The 25237-nt window shown below is 38.1% G+C and overlaps 1 non-coding gene across 1 annotated transcript; it reads right to left on the bottom strand.

Moving 5' to 3' along the window:
• Nucleotides 1-2671: 2671 nt before the first annotated feature.
• LOC111725853 lies at nucleotides 2672-2778 on the bottom strand. Its single transcript, XR_002773812.1, has one exon. It is a non-coding gene; the product is annotated as a small nucleolar RNA U13 (small nucleolar RNA).
• Nucleotides 2779-25237: the final 22459 nt, after the last annotated feature.

The following is a 25237-nucleotide window of genomic DNA, read 5'->3' as shown; positions in this document are numbered from 1 at the left end:
GGGAAGAACTAGGATCAATGAGTGTAGTTAAAGGCATCAGAATCTGACTTACTTTAAGGAAGACATTTCCAGTGATGAGAACAATTTGAAAACTTACTGGAGTCTTTCATTGGGATTTGAGTGTCCCTTCTCTAGAAAGGCTCAATCAGAATATGTTACAGCAAGAAACGACCTTGAACATTCAAAGTGTCATCAGCTCACACTATGATTATTTCTCTGAACAAGGCTCTAAAAATAAAGTGCACTCTCTGCCCCAAGATTCTTTTCTTTCTTGGGTTTCACTATGTTGCCCAGGCTGGTCCTGAATGTCTGGCGTCAGGCAATTCTACCCCCTGCTTCCCATCTCCCAAAGTACTGGGATTACAGGTGTGAGCTACTGTGCCTGACCTAAAGTTTCTTACTCTATAACTCATCTTTCAGGTCAAGGTATCTGGAATTACAATAGTTTAGCAATGAAGCAACTGTCTATCTCTTATAAATTTTATTTACTCCTTCAACCCACGAGATGTCTGGACAATTTTGCATTAAACACTCCAAGTTCAAAGATACGGTCAGCCTACTTGCCACTTTTGTGCGAGGATCAATTTTTTTGAGGTTAATGGGCTTAGAGACAGGGAATCACTTATCAGCAGTTATTAAGCAATTAAAAGGTTTTAGTTAATCACGTTTGAAATTTATTTACTAGATAATCATTTCAGCAACTGTTTAGCTACATTCAGAAAGAAAGACTGTCCTGAAGATCCACATTTACAACTCAGTCCTGCCTCAAGAACTCCTGTTATCCAGTTTTAAGAAAATCCAACAGGAATATCTTCATATTATTATCCAATCAGTATCCTAACTCACCATGTCCCACAAACTTGGCTTGCCCATGTACTCTCCTTATTTTAGTTAATGTCACCACTTTTCTTCCAGATTTCTAGGCTCAAATTCTGAAATTCCACGTAACCAGTTATCGAGATGACAATAAGCGAAAATTGATAAGACATTTAACCCTTTCTTCCCACTCCACAATCTCTGAATAGAGGAGCAGGCCTTGACTATCAAGTTCTACATCATGTACCCTGTACGGGCCCGACCCCAGCCTGCCACTGACCTCAGTGATTTAGTTAGATGTGATCCACCCTGCCAGGGACCTTAGGAGAGAAGACCTGAGTCAATTAGCTGTTGCTTGAAGGAATTTTAGAATGAGAAGGCCGAGAGACTATTGTCAATGAGCCAGAGAAGTTGAAGCTGAGGGTTCATAGGTTGGAGTTAGGGCTGTAGAGTTCTGGGCAAATAAAACTACATGTGAGTTGAAGTTATGAGCTGGAAAATTCTGAGTAGGTATAGGAAGATGGTCAAGGGGGCACAGAGAAGGGAGAGGATGTTCAGGGGCACCTGGAGGCAAGCAGTGAGGCTTCTCCTCAGAGCCATGTGGGGCATGACGCAGTTGGCTTCCAATTGCGATTCCTCCGAGGCCCTTCTGAAATGATCGCTCTTCCTGGATCCTCACAAAAGTTCCTTATACCTTAAAATACTGCCACCCACTTTTGTTTTAGCTCCCATAATGGATCTCTCCTCCTCCAGTCCAGAGTCCAAGTTAAAACAAGATATTTCACAGCTCTCTTAAGCATTTCCTGCCTGTGGCCATCACTTTCGTTTAAGCTATCATGGCCTTTCATCTCCTCATCAATTGTAGTAAGGTCAACAGTGTTCTCCTACAGACCACAAACCTCCACGCGGCCAGGTTCCTGCTTCCCACAAGCCACTTAGTCTTCACAAATCCCACTTCCAGTCACAGCAGTCCCTTCCTCAGAAACTTTCCTTAACTCCCTATTATCTAGCAAATGGTTCACAAGATGTTGTCATTCAAAACTGCCTCTACAGTTTTGTCTTCTACTACTTCCGAACACACAGAAGTGTGCAGGTACGTGTGTACTCTCTCTCTCATCTGTCTGTGGTGTCTGGACAACTGTCAAAGTACAGTGCTGTGAGTCCGGCCCACCCTCTGCTGTACAGGTGCTCAGAGCTTTCTATGACCGACAGCATACAGAAGCCTCTCATATCATTCTTTATATTTTAAGAGTATGCCCATACACTTCATTTATTTCAAATAGCATAGAAGTATTCACAAATCTTTGTGTTGCTCACAACTCTTAAAGAGAAGCAGCTAAAATTTTTAAGTAATACATGATTATAAACATAATAAAAGTTTATTCGAGTAAGTGATTTGAAAGTTTAAATACTGTCGGTCTCTCGAAATCATATTTATCTGCAAAACTCATCCTAAAATTCACTTTTTCCTTGAAACTTTTTTTGTCCACTTAATCTCCATGTTTATTCCTCTCCTATAAAATTGATTTTATTCTTCTTTACCTTAGTGCTTATTTTCACAATTATCCTTGCTTAGATTATAACCCCTTTGAGGGCAGGCCTTGAGTCTTATTAATCTCCATGGCCTCTATAGTAACCCAGATGGTTCTCTGTTCATAATAGTAGTTTCATCAATCATTTATGATTTAAATTTTTAAAACTCACATTGATTACATAGATATAAGTCTGGGTGGCATTTTGCTAGTTAACAAAATTGATGTCTCTATCAATATAACTGCAGGAATTAAAATCTACTTAAATAGAATGTGCACGCGATCTAATGTCAGGTGTAGCACAGAGCTCTCTGTTTTCTGCACGTCTGATGAGCAATGTGCCGACATCATGACAAGGCTTAAGGGAGGCAAATCTCACGTATGTGTGTGAGCACCCAGTCATCACACTTACAAATAATCTTCTAAGAATCATCTTCTAAGTGTGGCCAAGAGTTCAAATGGGACTGAAAAAGATTATTTGGCTCATCAGTGCCAAATAATTTTACTTACATGTTAAAAACCATGTGCAACTGTTAGTAACTATCAGTAGATTCCAAAGAATATGATCTGATCAACAGAGCAAAAGATACATTCCAGATCCAGCCTCAAAATGTTGCAAAAAGTGCCCTCTTTCACTGATTCCAGAAAATTTTCACTCTGTATGCCAATAGACCCCTTTCTTTTATGCCTAACAAGCAGGATAATGACTTCTTTAGCCACTGAGATACCTGTAAATTTGCACCATTTAAGAAATCTTTACTACTTGGCAGCTCTTTACAAAGCATTGGGTTAAATCCTTTGCATTATATAACACAAGTCATTTAAGACATCCCCTATGGGCTCAACCAGGCATCCTCAAACTACAGCCCGAGGGCCACATGCGGCCCACCCAGGACATTTATCTGCCCGCTGGTTGTATTTGCCTCAGCTACCTGTCCTGCTTAGCAGCTGACTCATCCTGGGGCTGTGGTCCGGCCCTCCAACAGTCTGAGGGACAGTGAACTGGCCCCCTGTTTAAAAAGTTTGAGGACCCCTGTTAAACAAACGTGGAATCTAATTGGGCAAACAGAATACAGATACCCAAAATAGACTGCAATATAGCATAGCCCTATTCTAGTTATCTCCTGTGTCACTGTGTAATAAACCACCCACGATATAAATAAACCAAAGGTCCCTTGTATATTGGCTCCCCTGTTGTATACTGCCTCACTGTGAACTATTAACTCAAAGCCCACTGCCACTAAACTCAAACTTTCTTCAACACATCCAATTTTTGTAAATTATAGCCCAAATAAACGTATCATCAATCATTTAGAGCCCACCTGTTTTGCATACTCCATAAACCACACCCAATATCTGCTCAGTACACATATGACAAACCCTAGTGCTATAAGCAATTAATCTGTTATTCCCTTCCCAGGTCTCTGACCCACAGTGCAGCTGAGCAGTATCACCCAGACACACCAGCCTGCTCTCTGATTCCCTTGTGCCCCAGAATGTCTTATGCCCTCTGCCCCTCTGGTGCTGGCCCCTTACTGCTATCTCTGGAAGACCTTCTGCTGCACCGGATGGCCCCTCACATGCAGCCAGTCCGAGCATTTCCCAGGTAAAGCTTGTTGTGTGCTCATGGTTGTTTTTCCATGATAAATCTGAAGTCCTCAAGCTCACTAGAACACTCCAAACCTTAATGGCCAAAACCAATCACAACATTTATTTAGGTCACTTTGCAATTCAGACTATGGTGGGGGCAGCTTGATTCTGTTCTACACAGACACCACCTGGGGAGGCTCAACCAGAGGTTCCATTCCAAGATGGCGTCCTAACTCACATACCTGGCCCTGGCACCCTGATGCTCCTTCGTGACCCTTCCTCACCCCACCATGGGGTATCTCATCCCTCAGGGCTTTGCCGTATAACTTGTACTTCTTTATCACATGGCAGCTTTGGAGTTGTGAGTCTTATTAAGTGGTGGGGGCCTCTCTAAAACAAGCATTCTAAGAAGTCCAGGAAGAAAGAAGCTGTAAATCTTATCTAGCATCAGAATCCCAGAATGACATTTCCACAGCATTCTGTTGATCAGGTAAGTCGTGAAGGACAGCCCTGATCAACGGGAAGGGATTGGAACCCATCTGTCAGTAGAAGTAGCAAAGACTTTGTGGCCATCTTTAATCTAGCATAATGATTATTTATTTATTAATGTACACTGAGTAATACAAACAGGAATCACTTATTCGTGAACTCAGAGGTCAGCCAACTATATAGCCTGTGGGCCACATCTAGCCCATAGCCTGTTTTTATAAATTATGTTTGAATGGAACACAGTGCTGTCCATTTGTTTACATATTGTCTATGGCTGTTTTTGTGCTACAGCCCCAGAGCTGAGCAGTTACAATCAAGATGTTATGATCTGCGCAGTCTAAAATATTTACTCTCCAGTCCTTCACAGGATAAGTTTGCTAACCCTCATTCTAACATGACAGTTATGTTTTCTTAATCCTTGATTTGAATTGTGTTTTAAAATACATTTGAATCGCCTTTTACAAGTATACTTCTCAACTATAGAAACCCCTTAGAAAAATTCAGTTTCCAAACTTGCAACTTACACACTGCCATACATGCACAACAGAGCTAGTCTACGGGGCAGTAGTGAGTCTATTCTGCCTGCCACCAACAGATGGCGTCTGCAGTTGGGCTGTTCACTTTATTTTTGACTACCAGTCTTGGGAGGTTGCTGTGTGTTTGCTGAATGCATGCTTAGTTAAAGGGTTTTCAAACAGTAGTTACCCTATCTAGACCAATAAGTACAAAAAGACAATGAGAGTGTTAAGAAGTGTTAAGTAACAAAAGGCAGAGTATGATGATGACAAAAAGTAAACACAATTTTAAGTAGTGAAAGTGATACGAAAATACACTTATGATTTGTATGTAGGTTAAATCATTAGATGGATAGATGCCAGGGAACTAATAATAAATCATGTAACAAGTGAATTGAGGCTAAAGGAACATTCTCTACCCCTTAGATCAGTATTTTTCAACCTTTTTATTCTCACAGCACACCTTTTTAATCTCATGGCGCCTGTTGATCAAAAATAAAAAAAAATTCTGTTGATTAAAAAAAAGAGTGAAAAAAAGAATATAACTTGCTATACTTTGAACTTCATTTGAAATGATTTAATTAATGGTTTTTAAGAACATTCATGGCACACCTAAGATCATCTCACAGCATACTAGTTGAAAATCACTGCCTTAGATCCTAATGTTTATTCAAGAGACGATTTTCTAGAGCTTGAGGATTTGAAGACCAAGTAAGTACCGTAAAAGATGATCTTGCAACTGGTAGTGAAAAATACACCTATTTCCATAGAATTCCAGGCTGCACTCAAATCTGCACAATATCCAAGTGAGGAGAGCGTGAATACCAAAAAAACAATTCTCTACATTTGTCAAAATCAACAGGGTAGAATGTTTCCCACTTCAGGAAAGACAAAATTGGCCCTTTTCTGGCCTTTTTTTTTTAAAAAAGAAAAAGATATTTGATAGTGAAAATCTTCCCATGAGCTTTTAAGGATGAATTGGATCTTAAATATTTTTAAAACGTATTTTCTGAACATTAAGTCCTGTAGTTAAAAGAAACAAGGAAACAGACAAGAAAATCAGCACCCACACTCAGATGTGTGAAATATCACATTTTAACACCGTGACTTCCACCAACACATTAACTTTCATTGTAAACCTCACGGAAAACTCTTGATGTACTTTGTGATTCATTGCGATTGAAAGCTCAGCTATTAAAAAACCTTCTAATAACACCACCTACTTGTTTTTATAAATCAAGATTTTCCCCCGATCTAGGTAATTAGAAGGAGATACAGAAATATATTGAAAACAGAAGAGTTTCCGTGTCAACCGTAACACTCAATTATCTTCCTTTTCATGTGCATCAAAACAGCTTCATGGTTTTATTGATCGGCTTTAATAAAATACTCCCTTCATCTGTTGTATACATGGGGATTCCACATAAGGGTTTCTTTGGGGAAAAATGTTCTACTATTTAAAAGCTTCAAAATCATGACTATAAATAAGAGAAACCATTGAAGATTTTTGAGCAGGAAAGTTACATCATGAAAGTGGTGTTTTAGGAACATATTAGTCTGGTTGTATGTCAGATGGATTGCCCAGAGGCCAGTTAAAAAGACACTGAGAACAGCATCCTGTGAAAACAACCATGATAATTCAATAGAAAATGAAACTAAGACCCCTGATAGCTGCTGGAAATCATGAGAGGCATAAAATGAAGTGGTTAAAAAATTATGCTTACGTATCATATGGGTAGATGGAAAAGGCTTTTCACCTTTAACCTCTATGATTTCCTCTACTTAGTGTTCAAAGAAAAAAATGCGAAAAAGGAAAGCATGATATTACAGAGAGTGTTCAGAGAGATTCCTAATATAGGAAAAAGCCCCTAACGAAGTGTCCGTACTTCATTCAAAATGCCTCTGGGTGGTTTAACTGCATGGACGAGGTACGAGAACGGTTTCAACTTAACTTTTGATAAGGAAAGTTTCCTCCAGCTCCGGTTTTAACCTCGAAGTAAATGATTTTTCAAAGATAACAAATGTTCTTTGTGGAAAAATTACAGAAATTATTTAAAATGCTGCAACCTAAATAGGGTGGCTTAGAGGGCTATATGCTCATATAGTCTTTCTCACATTATTCTATACAAATGTCTGCCAATCAAATTTCACATAAAATAGGACTATACTATATATTTACCTAGACATTTCAGTACTGTATCTTTTATGTATTACTAGTTACATATTTAGCAGCCAGGGAATAATTATTTAAACATCAATGGCCAGAAACCTAATATATAATTTTAAGCAGACGGTCATGAAATTTAAATTTAATTCAAACTATGGTTACACAATATGCATGATCTCCAAAATAAAATATATTGCGCTTGTATCCAATCATAGGTTTTAAGGCAAAGTGTTTGCAAACACTAGTCCCTTTTTAAATTCAACCTTGGTTTGACTCCATTATAACCATAATTTAGTATCACATGGGGTCCATCTGAACATCTCACCATATTGGAACTGAAATGGACTCTAGGGTACAAATATTTTATTCCCTCCAGATCATCATTAGTCCAATATTTCCAATTGACGGTATCGGGAAGGCACACTTTGCTGACTTAAATTAGTGTTTTCTTCCATACTCTGCCTCCTCAGCAGCAGTCATTAAAATTTTCTCTGCTTTCACATTATTCTGCTTCCTTGACACTCTTATCACATGAAGATACTGAACCTTTAGTGATTCAGAGACTCCGTCAAGGCACCTGATCAGTTACAGATGGATCCTGGCCTTGACTCCTTGCGCCTGCATTTCTCTCTGGCTTGTGCGCAAGGGCACTTGCCACCAAACCTGTTGCCTTATATGAAAGGGTCTGCAATGTCAATCCTGGAAGCCCTCATTAACACAGTTCCAATTACAGCAGTTCTTTTGTGGCATGAGACCTGGGGACGGTGTATGGCACAGACACAGATTACATTAAAAACTATAACGCAACAATAAAACTTCTTTTACATTACTCAAAATTACTTGGTGTTTTTGTGAATTAAAGTCAGACAGCCTATTAGCCTATCCCATTTGCTCACATCGCAGATTGGCAACAGTTAAAAAGTTGAACAAAATTCTGCTCCTAAGGCCATAGATACTCTCGTATATTGCTAGTGGGAGAACACAATGATACAACTCCCATGAAGGACATTTTGGCAATATTTTTATTAGTTATAAATGTATTTACCCTTTGACCCAGCAATCTCACTTCTGGGAACACATCTTCCTGACACATTTGGACGCATCAAAATGATTTATGCCTAAGGTTATTTGCTATTGCATTGTTTGTAAAAGCAGAAGATTGGAAACTACCCAAGTGTCTATCAGCAGAGAAGTGTTAATTTAATTATGGTACATGCACACAATGGAATACTAGGTAGCTATAAAAAACAGTGAAGGAGCATGAGATGTCGTGATAAGGAAAGATTTCCAGGAAATATTGTGAGAGGTAAAACTCACGGTGCAGAATAACCCATATGATAAACTACATTTTATATAAGAAATGAGGAAGTGTAGGGCAACTAAGGGAATTGGTTAACTCTGGCAGGAGGGTATACAGAATGAGATAGAATATACAAGTTAGGAGGGAAACTTTTTGGTGTATACTTTGTTAACCTTTTAAAGATGTCACTAAAATTCATTTCAATGTGTTACCTATAAAATAAAACTAAAGAAATTTTTAGAAGACATTTTTGTTTCATTGTTGTAGTTAGATGACAGATCAGGAAAAGAGTGGCCCAAATCCTTCCAGTTTAATTATTTTGAATGAGAACATTGAGATATCTTCTTAGATGATCTCTCCTGTTACAAGGAAAAGGTTAAGAAATACATAATATCAATGCCCTGAGAACTGCTCTGGATAACCATTTAGGACATTATGGCATTAAGATATCTAAGAATATCCTAAGCAATCCCAGCTTTTTTGACTTTTCTCACTTTTCTGTCCTTGCCTTTTCTGAAAAGAGTGATATAGGTCATCAAAATCACCCTATTCCAAGTATGTCTATGTTATGGATGAAAAGGAAATGGTAAAACTATTTATAGTTGATGTAATCACTTACTTTAATAAATGCCACAAAATACAGCAGAAAAAAATGTAACATGATTAAGCTGAGATGAAAAGAATTGTCAAATAAAAATTTCTTTTAGAAGTGTGTCCCTATAAATGCACCTGAGTAAAGTAGAGATTTGATTAGAATAGAGGGTCCAATTTCATAAAAAGGATGTAATTCATTAACTTGATAGGCAAAAACACCCTTTTTGAACGTTGGCTTAAAACAGACAGGGTCAGAGTTCAGAAGAAAAGTGAAACAGATCACACTATCTCTCCTTATTCATCATGTACCCATTTATTTAGGGGCCATATTTATCCATGTGGGCTCTGCTTGGGATTACCAACCAGGACCCACGGTACTCATGACTTTGTTTTGTTCTGTTCTAGTTTTAATGTGGAAAAGTATACATTTAAAAGGCCCATATGGGATATGCAGTCTTGCACACCCTAACTCTATATCTAAATACAGCCCTTGAATTATGTATATGAAAGTTAAGCAGCAGCAATTTGGGTTGCTTTGGTCAGAAGTTGCTGTTCCACAGTGGAACACAGGCAGTAAAACAGAATCAGCCATTTCTGCCAAAGAGAGGAAACACTTTTCAAGAGTATTCTTTTTTTTTCCTTTTGAGACAGCGTCTCACTTTATCACCCTTGGTAGAGTGCTGCTGCATCACAGCTCACAGCAACCATAGACTCTTTGGCTCAATCTGGGACTACAGGTATCACCACAATGCCCACCTATTTTTAGAGATGAGGTCTAACTATGGCTTAGGCTGGTCTTGTACTGTGAGCTCAGGCAATCCACCCTCCTCAGCCACCCAAGTTCTGGGATTACAGGAGTGAGCCACTGCCCCTGGCCAACATTCCAGGAATATTCTGCCTGGAATCTGTCTTCTTCCCCACAAAATTCAGCCTGGCTTATAAAACCCAGAACAGATGTAGGACAAAGAAAACCCAAAGGGAAGTCATCCCTGAGCATAGGCTACTTGACTTGCCTGTCCCAGAGTGGATATCTTTCTGTTTTAGTGGGGTTAGTAGTAGCATCCATGTGGGCATGTGGCTGTTAGTGTATCTGTGCAGTGAGTGAGTCAAGACTCAGGTGTGTCCCACTCCCCTTACTTACTCACCATTGCTCTAGGTGCCCTCATTTTCTGACCCTTGACTACAGTGAGTGGGAACTTTAAGCACTTGTAGACTAAGAGATTAAGAATTCTCTTCATAGCAATAAATGTCCAACCAACACAGGCTAGTGCCCTATATTACACTTTCCAACAGTACAGTGGAGCCAATAGAGCAGAAAGATGTAGCTCAGGATCAAGCACAGAAAGTTGGTGGATTCAGAAGGACTAGAAGCTGCATTAGGTGAATCTCAGGTGAGACGGAGCTGCCCAGGCACTCCATTCTTCTCACAGGTTGGTGTTCTTTGAATTTGATGAAGCCACTACACCTTAGTGTGAGAGAAAAGTACTAGAAAAACAAGCACAGACCTTTGCATTGAAATAAACTAATATGCACTGACATTTCAACCAGGGAAGCATCTTCTGAGGTGGTAATGGTGGAGTTTCACCTCATTTACCAGTCAGGGTCCTGGCAGGTAGCATATGGCACACTCAAATTGAGTAATTTGAAGAGAGTTTAATAAAGCAACTGTATGCAAAGATGTGCACAGGGTTTAGGAGGAACAGTGAGGGAATAACGTGCTGCAACTTATAGCAGCAGAGAGCTTTCTATATCTCTAGGTCTAAAGGGACCAGGGTGGAGCATACACTCTGAGTATAAGAATGAGCTTCCTGACAGGAAATGTGGGGGGAAAGCATTCAGTTTGACACAACCTGGCAACTAGAGGTGGGGCATAAATACCCTGACTGTGCTTTTCTTTTACCTTCCAATTTCCTGTTGGTATTTCCTTCCAGCTAAACCCCACTGAAAACCACTGGTGAAGTCTGAATGGTTTAGCTTCCTGTGGCACAAAACATGGTGGAGCAGAGTAGAGGATGGATCTTGAAGGTGGAAGACATCCAGCGTATTTCAAATGGTTCTAATAAAGAGACTTTTAATGAGAGACCACTTACAGAGGCTTGGGCAGGGTTAAGAGACTTCAGAGAGATTTTAGAGCACTGAGGAACTAGCCACATCACTGAAGGTACAAGAAGGAGAAATAGTGTCACTGGAACTCTGTGGGAATTGCAATTGTGGAGAGGGGAGGAACAAAATAGTATCATTTTAGGGAAATTTAGTTCCTGTTAGAGCTGTGGCCCCAAAGCAACCAAGAAATAGGGAAGGAATCCTATAGTCTCTCCTGTTCTCTGATCCCTTGACAGTGCCCCCAATCTAACCAGAAACCAACCAGGAAGGGCCTAAGGTATTGATGTCTATGAGATCAGTCTCCTAAGACAAAGAATTTTGCAAGGTAGGGTGGACAATTCATCTGCAGGGGAATAACTAGCACAGCAACCCCATAATACAAATTATTCCCTCTGTTGTATTAGTTATCTCTTTTTTCTCTTTGGGGATTATTTATTCACTTGTAGTGAACAAATATTCACTAAGTACCTATTATGTGCCAGCCACTTTTTTTTAGCTCTAGAAATAGAATATGAAAAATACAGACAAGGTCTTAGATTTCAGGAAGTTTATGCTATAGTGGGAGACAGAAAGAAAATGAACCAAGACTATATTATGTATAGATGCACGATCACTTTAGATGGTGCATCTAACTCACAAGGACATATACAACTTAAGATAAAGGTAGGGAAAAAAATATTCCACATAAACATAATCCAAAAATGTACAGGTATAGCCTGTAGACATTCTTATATCAGATGAGACAGACCCTTAAATCAACAGTGGTTCAAAAAAAGACAAAGACATAATTTCATAATGGTAATGGGAACAATTCAACAAGAAGACACAACAATCCCACCTAACACAGGAACTCCCAGATCCATAAAGCAAATTCTACTAGAGTTCAGCAAAGAAATGAATAGTAGCATCATAATTGCCTGGGACTTCAACACCCCACTGGCAGAACTGGATAGATTATCAAATCAGAAAATTAAAGAAGAAACACTAGAATTAAATGAAACTTTAGAACAAATGAAACTTTACAGAACATTTTACCCCAAACTAATTAATATATATTCTTATCATCAGTGCATGGAACATGTTCCAAGACTTTTCATATCTTAGGCAATAACACAAGCCTCAACAAATTCAAAGAAATAAAAATCATATCATGTACATTCTCAGACCACAGTGTAATAAAACTAGAAATCAATTCCAAGAGAAACACCAAATTGACACAAAGTCATAAAAATTAAACAACTTGCTGCTGAATGATCCTGGGGTTAATAATGAAATTAAAATGGAAATTAGAAGAGTCCTTGAACTGAATGACAAATGAAACACAAGTTTTCAGAATCTACAGGATGCAGTAAAAACAGTCTTCAGAGGAAAATTCATAGGCTTAAAATAAAGATCACAAATGAATAACCTAAAATCAGATCTCAAGGATCTAGAAAAAGAAGAGCAAACCAAATTCAAAACCAGAAAAGGAAATAAATGAGCAGAACTAAATGAAATGGAGACCAAAAAAATCACAAAGGATCAATAAAACAAAAAGTTGGTTCTGTGAAAAAAAAAATTGATAGACCCTGATTAACCAAAAATAGAAAAGGGTGCAAGTAAGCTCAATCAGAAATGGAAAAGGTGACGTTACAACAGATACCACAGAAATACAAAATATCATCTATGAATTCTACCAAAACTTCCATGCACACAAAATAGAAAATATAGAAAAAACCGAAACATACATCTTCCCAAGCTTGAATCAGGAAAAAATAGAAATCCTGAACCACCAAGAATAAGTAGCAAAATTGAATTAGTAATAATTTCCCAATAGCAACAAGAAAAAAAAGCTGGAGATCAGATAGATGCACAGATTAGTTCTACCAGACCTACAAAGAACTTCCTACCTATCTTACAGAAATTATTCTATAACATTGCATCAAGAAGAAGGAAATTTTCTTTAACTCATTCTATGAAGTGAGTATCAGCTTGATACCCAAACCATGAAAGAATATGACAAAAAAAAAAAAAAAAGAAAGAAAGAGAAAAAACTACAAATCAATATCTCTTATAAACATACATGTGAATCCTCAACAAAATACTAGCAAACCAAATTTAATAGCACTTCAAAAAGATAATTTTCCATGATCAAATGGAATTTATACCATAGATATAAGGATTGAATTAACACACACAACTCAATAAACGTGATTCACCACATAAACAGAAGCAAAATAAAGAACATATGATCATCTTAATAGTTGCAGTAAAAAATTTTATAAAATACAGCATCCTTTCATGATAAAAACCCTCAAAAAACTAAGCATGAAAGGAATGTACCTTAAAATTATAAAAGCCATTTGTGACAAACACACAGCCAACAACGTACTGTGAGAAAAAGTTGAAAGCATTCTCCCTAAGAACTGGAGCAAGACAAGGGTATTCACTGTCACCACTTCTATTCAACATTTTATTAGAAGTCAGAGCAGAACAATTAGGTAAGAGAAAGAAGTAAAGGATATCTAAATTGGAAAATAAGACATCAAACTATTGGAAATAGACATGTTCATTGATGACATGATCTTGTCGAAAACCCTAAAGACTCTACCAAAAGACTCATAGATTGATAAATAATTTCATCAAAGTATCAGGTTATAAATCAATGTTCAAAAATCAGTAGCATTTCTATACACATATACCTACAATAGTTAAGCGAGAATCAAATTGAGGACTCAATATCATTTTCTGTAGCTGCAAAGAAAACAAAATACTTAGAGATATACTTAGCCAAGAAGGTTAAAGATCTCTGCAAGGAGAATTACAAAGCATTAATGAAAGAAATCAGATGACTCAAACAGAAAACAATTCCATGCTCATAGATGGGTAGAATCATAACATCATTAAAAAGTGCATATGTTCCCAAGTGATTTACATATTTAATCCAATCTCTGTAAAAATACTAACATCAGATTTGCATATCTGAAAGAACATTGGAACCATGAAAGAATCTGAATAGCTAAAGCAATCTTAATCAAAAAGAACAAATCTGGAAGTGTCACATTACTGACTTCAAATCCATGGGATATAGTAAAAGCTATAGTAACCAGAACAATATGGTACTGGTATAAAAGTGGAGACAGAGAACAATGGAACAGAATAGAGAACTTAGAAATAAATTGTCTTTCTGCAGCTAAAAGATCTTTGACAAAGCAGAAACCCCATCCAATAAATAGTACTGGGAAAACTGTATACACACATACGGAAGAATGAAAGAAGACTCTTATCTTTCACCACATACACACAAAAAAACTAATTCAAGATGGATGAAAGACTAAATGTGAGACATGAAATTGTAAAAATTATAAAAGAAAATGTATGGAAAACTTTCTAGACATTGGCCTAGACAAATAATTTATGGCTAAGACTTCAAAGACAAATATGGCAACAACAAAAGCAAATGGGACTTCATTAATTTTAAAAACTTCTGCACAGCAAAGGAAATAATCAACACAGTGAATAGAGAGCAGGAGAATGGGAGAAAATATTTGGAAACTGTACATCTGATAAAAGGCTAATATCCAGAATCTACAAAGAACTCAAATAAATCAGCAAGAAAAAAAAAAAACCAAACAATTAACCTCATTAAAAAGTGGGCAAAAGACATGAATAGAAGTTTTTCACAAGAAGGTAGACAAATGCCCAAGAAATATATGGGAAAATGCTCGACATCAACAATCATCAGAGAGATGCAAATTAAAAGTATAATGAGATTACACCTTACCCCTGTTAGTTTATTACTAACAGAAAGTCAAAAAACAATAGATCGTGGCATGGATGCAGAGAGATAGCAACATTTATACACTGTTAGTAGGATGTATGTTAGTGCAGCCTCTACAGAAAACAGTATGGAGACTTCTCAAAGAACTAAAAGTAAACCTACTATTGGATCCAGCATTCCCACTACTTGAGTATTTACCCAAAGGAAAATAAGTCATTTTATCAAAAAGACACCTGAGCTTGAAACTTTATTGCAGCACAATTCACAACTGTAAAGATGTACAATTAACCTAAGTGCCAATTAATTTACAAGTGGATAATGAAAATGTAGTGTGTGTATGTGTTTGTATATATACACATATATAAAATGAAGTACTACTCAGCTATGAAAAGGAATGAAATAGTCTGAGCATGGTGGCTCACACCTGTAACCTTAGCACTCTGGGAAGAAGAGGTGTGAGAGTTGTTAAGCTCAGGAATTCAAGACCAGCGTGACCAAGAGCTATTCTGTCTCTACTAAAAATAGCAAAACTATCCAGGCATGGTGGCTCATCCTTGTACTCACAGCTACTTGGGAGGCTGAGGTAAGAGGATCACTTGAGCCCAAGAGTTTGAGGTTGATGTGAGCTGTGATGATACCACAGCACTCTACCCAGTTACCCAGTGTGAGAAAGTGAGACTCTCTCTCAAAGAAAGAAAAAAAAAAAAAGGAATGAAATAATGTCTTTTGCAGCAACGTGGATGCTTGAATGGAATTGGAGAATATTATCCTAAGTGAAGTATCTCAAGAATGAAAACAAAGAAACGAACAAACAAATGAAAAAACAAAAATGAGAGTACATGTACTCTCTAATAATTGGGAGCTAAATCATGGGCACACTGTGGCACAAAGATGTAAAGAATATTGTAAAACAGGAAGGCATGAAGGAGTGTAGATGAGAGGGGTAAAAACTCATCTATCTGATACAGTGAATGCTATTTGAATGATTAGTAGAATAAAAGCCCTGACTGAAGCCTTATACAATGTAACCATGTAACAAAAACATTTGTACTCCCTTAACATTTTGAAATAAAAATAAAAACTCCCTGTACTTGATTTCCCTATTTCTCTTTTCATTTCCTTTAATTATGGTTTAGAAAAATAGAGTTCGAAGATGTATTATTATGTGGAGACAAATACAAAATTGTTATATTGTCCTGGTAAGTGAAACCTCTTAATCAATATATAGTAATAGTCTTTTATTTGGTAATGCATTTGTCTAAAAATTCATAGTGTGAGTATTAGTCTGCCCATGGTATTTCTTATTGAATCCCTTTATTTTCAATCTCTCCATTAATTTAAGTGACATTTTTTATGAATATCCTGCATTTGTATATTTTTCTCTCTGACAATCTTTGTCTTTTAACTAGTTTATTTAATCTATTTACAGTTAATGTAGATACACTGAAGATGTACTTTGTATGAATTTAGCATTATATCTGGTACTTTCTATTTTGCCTACCTATGCTGTTAGATTTGCTTTTTCTTTTCACTGTGTTCTTTGGGATTATTGTTTGTGTGTTTGTGTGTGTGTGTATTCAGTGTATATTATTTTTAGTTTCTTTTTTGAAAGTTATACATTTTTCTTTTGTTAAGTGATTACTCTAGAAATTTTAAACTGCTTACATAAAACCAACAAAATCCAAAAGTAATCACTATTTTTTTTTTTTTTTGAGACAGAGTTTCACTCTGTTGCCCCAGGCTAGATTGCAATGGCGTCATAGCTCACAGCAACCTCAAATCCCTGGGCTCAATTGATCCTCTTGCCTTACCTTCCCAAGTAGCTGGAACTATAGGTATTTGCCACAATGCATGGCTAATTTTTTTTCTATTTTTAGTAGATAGGAGGTCTTACATTATAACTGTTTTACTCAAATCTCTGCCTCCTACCTTATTTGGTGAGTTACAAGCTGATGTCAAACTTTTGCGCTCAAGGAATCCACCTATCTTAACCTCCCAGAGTGCTAGGATTATAGATGTGAGCCATGATGCCCAGCCAGTAATCACTATTTTCATCTTTTACAAGGTCTTTAGAACAGGGGTTCTCAAACTTTTAAAACAGGGGGCCAGTTCACTGTCCCTCAGACCACTGGAGGGCCGGACTGCAGGTCCCGGGATGAGTCTGCTGCTAAGCAGGACAGGCAGCAGCAGCAAAAACACCCGGTAGGCTGGATAAATGTCCTAGGTGGGCCGCATGTGGTCTGCGGGCCGTAGTTTGAGGACCCCTGCTTTAGAACATTTTTACCCCCTTCTGATTCACATCTTGTAGTTGTCATTTATTTTAAATTTACGTTTTCAAAATTCCACTATTATTATTATTATTTTACACCGTCAATGTTCTTTTAGATTTATTCACATTTCCCTTTTTTTTCTGCAGTTTTTGGCCGGGGCTGGGTTTGAATCCGCCACCTCCAGCATATGGGGCCGGCACCCTACTCCTTTGAGCCACAGGTGCTGCCCTTGACATTTACCTTTGTGACACTCTTTACTCTTGACATCTAGACCTATTTTCTGTCAGTCCAAAGTTTATCTTTTAGAATTTTCATTAGTAACTACTGGTTGCAAACTCATCCTCAGTAATTATTTTCTTTTGTTTTCAATTTCCATCTTTTATTAGTGCGTCGATTTTTTAATTTTCTCTGTAATTGTTTGATAATGAATTTATTTATTTATTTTTTTTTTTTATTTTTTTTTGAGACAGAGCCTCAAGCTGTCCCCCTGGGTAGAGTGCCGTGGCATCACAGCTCACAGCAACCTCCAACTCCTGGGCTCAAGCGAGTCTCCTGCCTTCACCTCCCAAGCAGCTGGGACCACAGGCGCCCGCCACAACGCCCGGCTATTTTTTGGTTGCAGCCGTCATTGTTGTTTGGCGGGTCCGGGCTGGGGATTCGAACCCGCCACCTTAGGTGTACGTGGCTGGCGCCTTAGCCGGTTGAGCTATAGGCGCCGAGCCGATAATGAATTTATTTTGACCTTGTTTTTAAAATATTTTTCATTAGGCTTAAGTCAGAAGTCACTTTTTTCCATATGTTTAAAATATCATTCACTGTTTTTTAGCTTGCATTATTGCTACTGAAAATCAATCTATGTCGGACTGTTGCACCTTAGAAGATCGCCTATCTAATCAGGTTGAATAGTGGCCCTCAAAAATTTGTATCTATCCCAAACTTCAACATGTGACCCTATTTGGAAATATGGTCTTTTTCAGATATGTAAGGATCTCAAGACAATCATCCTAGATTTAGGGTTCATCCTAAACTGTTGACTTTTATTTGCATAAGAAGAGAAGAGGCAGAGAGACACGGGATAACACCATATAAGGTAAGAGGCAGAGAGACACAGGGGATAACACCATATAAGGTAGGAGGCAGAGAGCTGGGTAACATAGTTACAAGCCAAGCGATGCCAAGGATTGCCAGCAACAGACAGAATCTAGGAAAGAGGTGTGACAAGGGGTTGGGGATTAAATTCATGAACTCATCCTAGAAAAAAAACTGTATACCTCATTGCTGGATATCACTACAATCACCATCAGAGTACTCTCCTTGGCAGCTGGTGACTATAGTGATATCCACTAATGAGCTATGCAGCACTTTTCCTAGAATTAATTCTTGAACTTAATTGTTAGACTATGGTCTATGACAGTTCTGATGGTCATTCCAGAAAATGAGTTCCAAAATTTCTTTGAATGGTAGACTAGGTACTGGTGTCAGTGCATAGATTCCCAAGGAGAGAACCTTGGTGGTGACTGTAGTGATATTTAGCAATGAGGTATGTAGCCCTTTTTCTAGGATGAGTTCATTAACTTTGTAGATTCTCCCTCACTGCCTCCAAGAACAATGAACCCTTCTGACACCTTGACTTCAGCTTCTGGCTTTCATAAATGAAAGGGAAAAGAATTCTGTTGTGTAAGCCAAACGATGTGTTATAACAACTCCAGTAAGCAGACAGAGTTTTGGGGGCTGGGAATTAAGGTACTGCTGTAATAGATACTCTAAAATACCATAAACACACATGTATACATGAAGAGTGGGTGTAGAATTGGGTGATAGGTGGAGACTACATGAATTTTAAGGTGATTGATAGAAAAAGCATAAAATACTTTTTTGGTTTTGAAGAGGTGATTGGTAGAAATATGCACAGTAAAGATGCTTCTGATGAGGTCTTAGAAGGAAATGAGGAACATTTTACTGGAAACTGGAGGAAAAATTATTCTTGTTATAAAGTGTGGGGGAAACTGAGCCCTGGTCTTTAGCATAAGACTTGCTTCCTGCTTGAGTGACCTTGAGACTCGTGAAAATGGCAGGTGAGTTGTGTGCATGTGAATTGAGTGTGCGTAGGAGATCAGAAAACTGACCTCCGAGAGAAAATGGATGGGTGAGGTTGGTAAAGATTCTCTAGACTCCAAAGGTCTCTTGGTGCTGGGGCAGAGGTTGTGCTCAAGGTCTGTGGTTTTGCAAAAACAAAAGTAGAGACATTCTGTCTGACCTTCTCCACGTCCTCCCTGATCAGTGCTGATGACGGGCAAGCAGCTTGTGTCTGCTTCTACCCGTTTCCCGATGGCGAATATGGACCCGAGGTTTACTCAGGAGGGCTCCTCCCAGAGTTCCTCGGTCCCCAACACAGACTTTGTGTTAAGCTTCTTCATTCCTCATGCCAAGACCCCCTCATCTGGTGACCCCAAATCCCTTCAGTAAAGTGCAGAAAACTCAGCTTAATTATATTCTATGGGTGGGTGAAAAACAGAATTTGTAACGAACTTAGATTTTTTTTTTTTTTTGAGACAGAGTCTCAAGCTGTCACCCTGCATAGAGTGCTGTAGCGTCACAGCTTACAGCAACCTCAAACTCTTGGGCTTAAGTGATTCTCTTTCCTTAGCCTCCCAAGTAGCTGGGACTACAGGCGCCCACCACAATGCCTGGCTATTTTTTTGGTTGTAGTTGTCGTTGTTGTTCGGCAGGCCCAAGCTGCATTCGAACCTGCCAGCTCTGGTGTATGTGGCTGGTGCCTTAGCCTCTGAGCTACAGGCCCTGAGCCACAAACTTAGATATTAAGCTGAAAAGATTTCCAAGAAAAGTGTGGAAGGTGCAGTCTGGTTTTTTATTGTTGCTTTTGTAAAATGTAACAGGGAAGAGGCAAACTGAGGAAAGAACTATTAAGGTAAAGAAATGGACATTAAGACTGGAAATATAATGTCCTTTAGCAGGACATTCTGATTTGGAAAATTCTCAGCCTACTTATACTGCAAAATATAGGCTAAAGCGCGCGCCAAATAAGACCCCAAGGGTGAGGCTGACAACCTTTTGCAGGAGAAAGGAAGTGTGTGTGACTCAGAGATCTGGTCAACCATCTCAGCAGAAATCAGAAATAGAGATGAGGTCACACAGGAAAGATCTGTGTAGAATCCTCACATCTAGTGGGGTGGACTTCTTTGAAATATATGGAAGACCAACAAGGTATTGGAGAATGTTATATCAGCAGCAGAAATGCTACAGTTTAGACTAGGAGAGATAGAGACCAGGTAAAGTGGAGGAAAGCGATTGTGTTTCTGAGATTCTATAGGCAGGAAATAGGCGGGTAGAACTGCTCAGCTACAAACCGGTGCTACCCTTGAAGAAAAATGGCTCTGAGAGCACAGCTGGGGATACAGAGGTAGAGAAGAAAACCGTGGGCCCTGGGGAGAGTAGGCTGAGCCACAGAGGCTTCCCGGCAGGCCTTGACAACTAATGCAGTTCACCTGCTGAGAGCTTGCTGTGGACTAATCATTCCTTCACTGTTTGTACTTTTTCCTTTTGGAATGGCAGGGTCTAGTCCACACCTGTCTCGTCATTGTACTGGGGAAGCAGACAGTTTGCTTTCTAGTTTCCAGGTCCAAGAGGGAGAGGATTTTGTTCCAGGATGGGTCATTCCTAGCAGAACGTTACGCCAACCTCTAAGCCAAGGAATACCAAGGATGGCTCACAACCCTCAGACGCAGGTGTGAATAGGATTCCCCCTTAGATTTTTTTGTTTATTTTGGACTTCTTGTCTCTGGATCTGTGAAAGAATAAATTTCTGTTGTTTGGGGCCACCCAGTTTGTGGTCTTCTGTTATTGCAGCTTTAGAAAACTAATATACTTTTACATTTCTTCTTGCTTTAAGAATTTCTTTTCCTTTTGATATTCTGCAGCCTCACTCTAACGAACTGCCGTCTTCATTTGGTCTTTCCAGCTTGGAATTCTTTTGTTTTCTTGTATCTCTCAGGGTTCCCTTTGGTCTTAGCTTGAAAGTTCCTTATTCACTTTTGCTTCTCGATGCTTTAAAGATATTTTAAAAATTATTTTTCTGTTAAGGTTTGATTGTTTTTAGTGGGAGGGCTGGTGTAATTGGCCTAGCCTGAGTTTATTAGAAGGAGAACCCTCTGCTAGAGTGATCTGTTAATGACCACATCAAATCACTTCAGTATTTTGCTTAATACTCTCTAATGGCTACTTCTTATCTTTATGATCACATCCCAAGTCCTGCCCCTGACCCTGGTGATCAGGCCTACACGGAGCTCTGCACACTCTCTTTCTCCTAGAATGTTCTCTCCTTTGCAAGCTCTGCCTCTTGCCACACTCCTACAATGTTGCAAAGATTGTTCCCACTGCAGGGAACCATTTCTCTCCTCTCTGTTATTATTTTACCGGCTAAATTTTAGTCATATTTCATTTTTTAATATCAGGATTCTAGGAGATGCAAAGGCTCTACCAAAGAAATTAAGAATGACTTTGAGAATTAATATTTGAGAGCAAAAGAATTTTCTTCACTTCTTCACATCACACCCTGCAAATGTAATTGTTTTTACCTTTTCAGGGCAGTTCATTTCAACACTCAATTACTGAGCTCAACAGATCAAGTATTGCATAAGAAGTGGGGGGGGGACAGGGTCCAAAAATGAATATGACATTCTTTCACCTCAAGGACTTCATATAGTTTGGTGAAGAAGAGAAGAAGATAGATACTAAGCTAATAATTTTAAGGTTATTTTGATCTCCAGAGAGCGCTGGAGATGCCCCCCAAAAGGAAACTTAGCCAAGCCTGGGACTTCATCACAGGCTTTCTCAGCACCTTTCCCGCAGGTCCTGGGCAGTGCAATATCTTGAGAGTCTAGAGAAGAGTTAGCTCTGATTAAACTGGATAGCAGGAAAGGCAATTTAGAACTAAAGATGGTTTTGTCCTTGGCAAGAACATAATCATTTATATTACTTAATTTAGCCCAGGGCTTTCTTTTTATACATGATAACTAATGACGAGTTGTCCATTCTGTCTTGAAAGAGCACCTTGTGAAATAATGATATTCTGAGCTCTATTGACTGGGAAGTGGACTGTGACAACTTGTAAAGCTAACCCCCCTCTACCTGTTTCAGAAAAGAATGACTCTCCTGAGAATAGAGCAGTATTGTCAAATTGGGGTTTATGTACACCTGGGAGCACCTGGAACCTTTCCAAGGCCTCCTAGGACTATGATTTTAAGAAAATCAGTTTCTCGAACTTTACCTTTCATAGGTATACTCTAAGAGGCTGCTAAAATTGTCTTCTTTGCTTTCCTGTTTCCATATCTCCATATATAATTTCTCTTCTCACACTTTATAAAAGAAAAGCAGGCCAGGTGCAGTGGCTCAAGCCATCCCTTAGGAGGACGAGGTGGGAGGACTGCTTGAGGCCAGAAGTTTAAGCCTAGTCTAAGCGAGAGTGAGACCTTGTATCTACTAAAAAGAGAAAAATTAGTTGGGTGGTGTGGTGGGTGCCTATTGTCTCAACTACTCAGGAGGCTGAGGCAGGGGGATCACTTGAGCTCAGTAGTTCGAGGTTGCAGTGAGTTATAAATCCACTGAACTGTAGCCATGGTAAGAAAGCGAGACCCTATCTCAAAACAAAACAAACACCCTGCCCCCTCAAAAGATATGTCAAAGATAAACAAACAAGGCACCTTTCCTGAGTTGAATTTTACTGTATCAGATTCTCCCTGTTTGCAAAAACTTCTGAGGCACCAATAAACAGGGGTGGAAAGGGGGAAGATTCTAAGTATTGATGACAGTATTGAGAAAATGAGTAACTCAAATGATTGGTTAACTAATCCTTCTTAGTCGATAGTTTCCCTTTTGAATTATTTTCATCAAAATCCAATGAAGATCTAGTAGTGTTCTTAACCAATAGATCATCAAAAACTAATTTTTGATGGTAGATAACTGTGGAATTTTTGTTACATAACTCAGAAAAAGTTCACATAAGAAATTCCAGCCGGCCCATCTCCGTATTTGGGTGTACTGTGTTTCTCATTGTATGCATCTATAAAAATGAAAAATGGAAATGTGGTTTTTAATTTTAGCACTAAGTAATAGTCATACATAGATATAGCCCCATTTGTCTCATTAAAAGATGACTTTCTAAGGAATTTTACTTAATTGCATATTTATCAAAGTTTTAATAAATGTTTTGATTAATCGCATGCTAATAAAAATGATGATAACTGAATCCAGATAGAATTTCTTTTAACACTTACAGCCTTATGTTTACAAAGTTTAATAATTTCAAATTGTAGCTAGAACGTATTATAGGCTACTATGAGACTTAAACATACAAATGTATCATAAATTCTCATGAAGGAATGGATTAGAAATGTGCATAGGCAGAGAACAGGAAAGATTTTTGGATCCCTTACAGTTAAGAATAATGTCGTTTCTTACGTATGTGTGCGTGTATGTTTCTCTCACACTATATATATTTCTTTACATTTCTAGGGATAGATAAAATTGCTATGACAAAAACAATTCAACACAATTTAAAAAGTGAAGCAACTACTTTATTTTTAAAATATCATTGTTCATAGTATATGGATATTATAGAGTCTCCATTTTTTGAAATTTCTAATGGCCAATGTAAGAAAACAAATTATAAATGTTTGAAAGGATACGGATTTTCCAAATTGGTTAAGGACACGAATGAGCAAAAACTCTGAGTTCCCTGGAGCAAAGGATGCCTCCTTACACGCTTTCTACCTCACCTTGAGAAAGTTGAGCTTTCCAGGTACTGAAACTAGACCCTGTTTACAGGTTATAATCCTAGGCCTCATATTTTTAAAAGAGAAAAACTCTTCCTTCATTTAATGGCTAAAGTGTTTCTGCCTCCCTTTCTAAAAGGTTCCCTGCTCCCAAGAAAAGCAATCAAGGGGATGAAGGGTATTTTTTCAAAAAAATAGTCTCATATGGAGCTTTTAACACCTGTTTATTACTACGACTAAGAAAAATGGAAAAGATAATATGTTCTTTAAATCTATTCTGTTACTACAGAATGTTGATATTTAATACTATAAATATTTTAGCACTTTAAAAATTTAATACAACACATATTTGGGCAATGCAGGTAAGAGCCCCACATAACTTGGTGTTTAAGGAAAACCAATATCTAACATGGAGTAAAGTATTATTTGGCACTTTCAGTTGAGGAATAAAAATATTTACATATATGGATAGCTTTGCAATGATTATATTAGCTGGGAAGTAAAAAGAATATAAGATCAAAACAAACAAACAAACTCCCTTGACTTTAGTAAGTGTATGTAAAATAAAGAATGAAAACTTTATTTTAACTTAATGACTTTGTGTTTGCAATAAGAATCCTTGAGTTTTCAAATAGGATTTGCAGTCAATACAACTGAGGCTTGTAAGACTAGTACTAACTGTGAATAAGGAACTAAGTTTTAAATCTTTTGGTTCTACCCAAATCCCTTTTTTGGTTCTACCCAAATTCCTCTACAGGTAAATCTCTAGAATTTCATAGGTGTCACCTTTTTTATTAAAAAACTTCATCTTCTCTTTTCCCATTCTAGAGATTAAGTTATACTTTGAGTTTATTTAGACCAGGTAGCCAATAAATGTTTGAATGCCATAACTAACCAAGGCAACCAACAAGCCCACCAACTTACCAGTCCGTATCCTGTTTTCCAAAACCACTTAAAATTTTATTTCTGTCATCAAAGAGCACACAACACAATGTGACAATTGTACTTATAATTCAAAGAAGTGAGGTCTAAAAGACACTATTTGGGTTGAAATGCAGACAACAATATTTATGTAGCACAATGCACACTTCAACCTGTATGTACGCACAACATACACACACAGGCATTTGTGCACACATGCCCACGTATGTAGTTGACTCTTGTCCAACATGGGTTTGAACAGTGTGCATCCAGTTATAGGTGGACTTTTCTCAACAGAAGTTACACCAGGTGTACCTGCCCCTCTTGTCTCCCCCCTTTTTCCCTCGACCTCTTTTGTCTCTGCCATTCCTGAGACAGGAAAACCAACT

The sequence above is a fragment of the Otolemur garnettii genome, unplaced genomic scaffold, assembly GCF_000181295.1.
Source record: "Otolemur garnettii isolate 467f Iridium unplaced genomic scaffold, OtoGar3 scaffold00002, whole genome shotgun sequence".
Classification (NCBI taxonomy): domain Eukaryota; kingdom Metazoa; phylum Chordata; class Mammalia; order Primates; family Galagidae; genus Otolemur; species Otolemur garnettii.
Note: the sequence above shows the minus strand (reverse complement) of the source record. Positions and strands in the feature narration are given on the sequence as shown.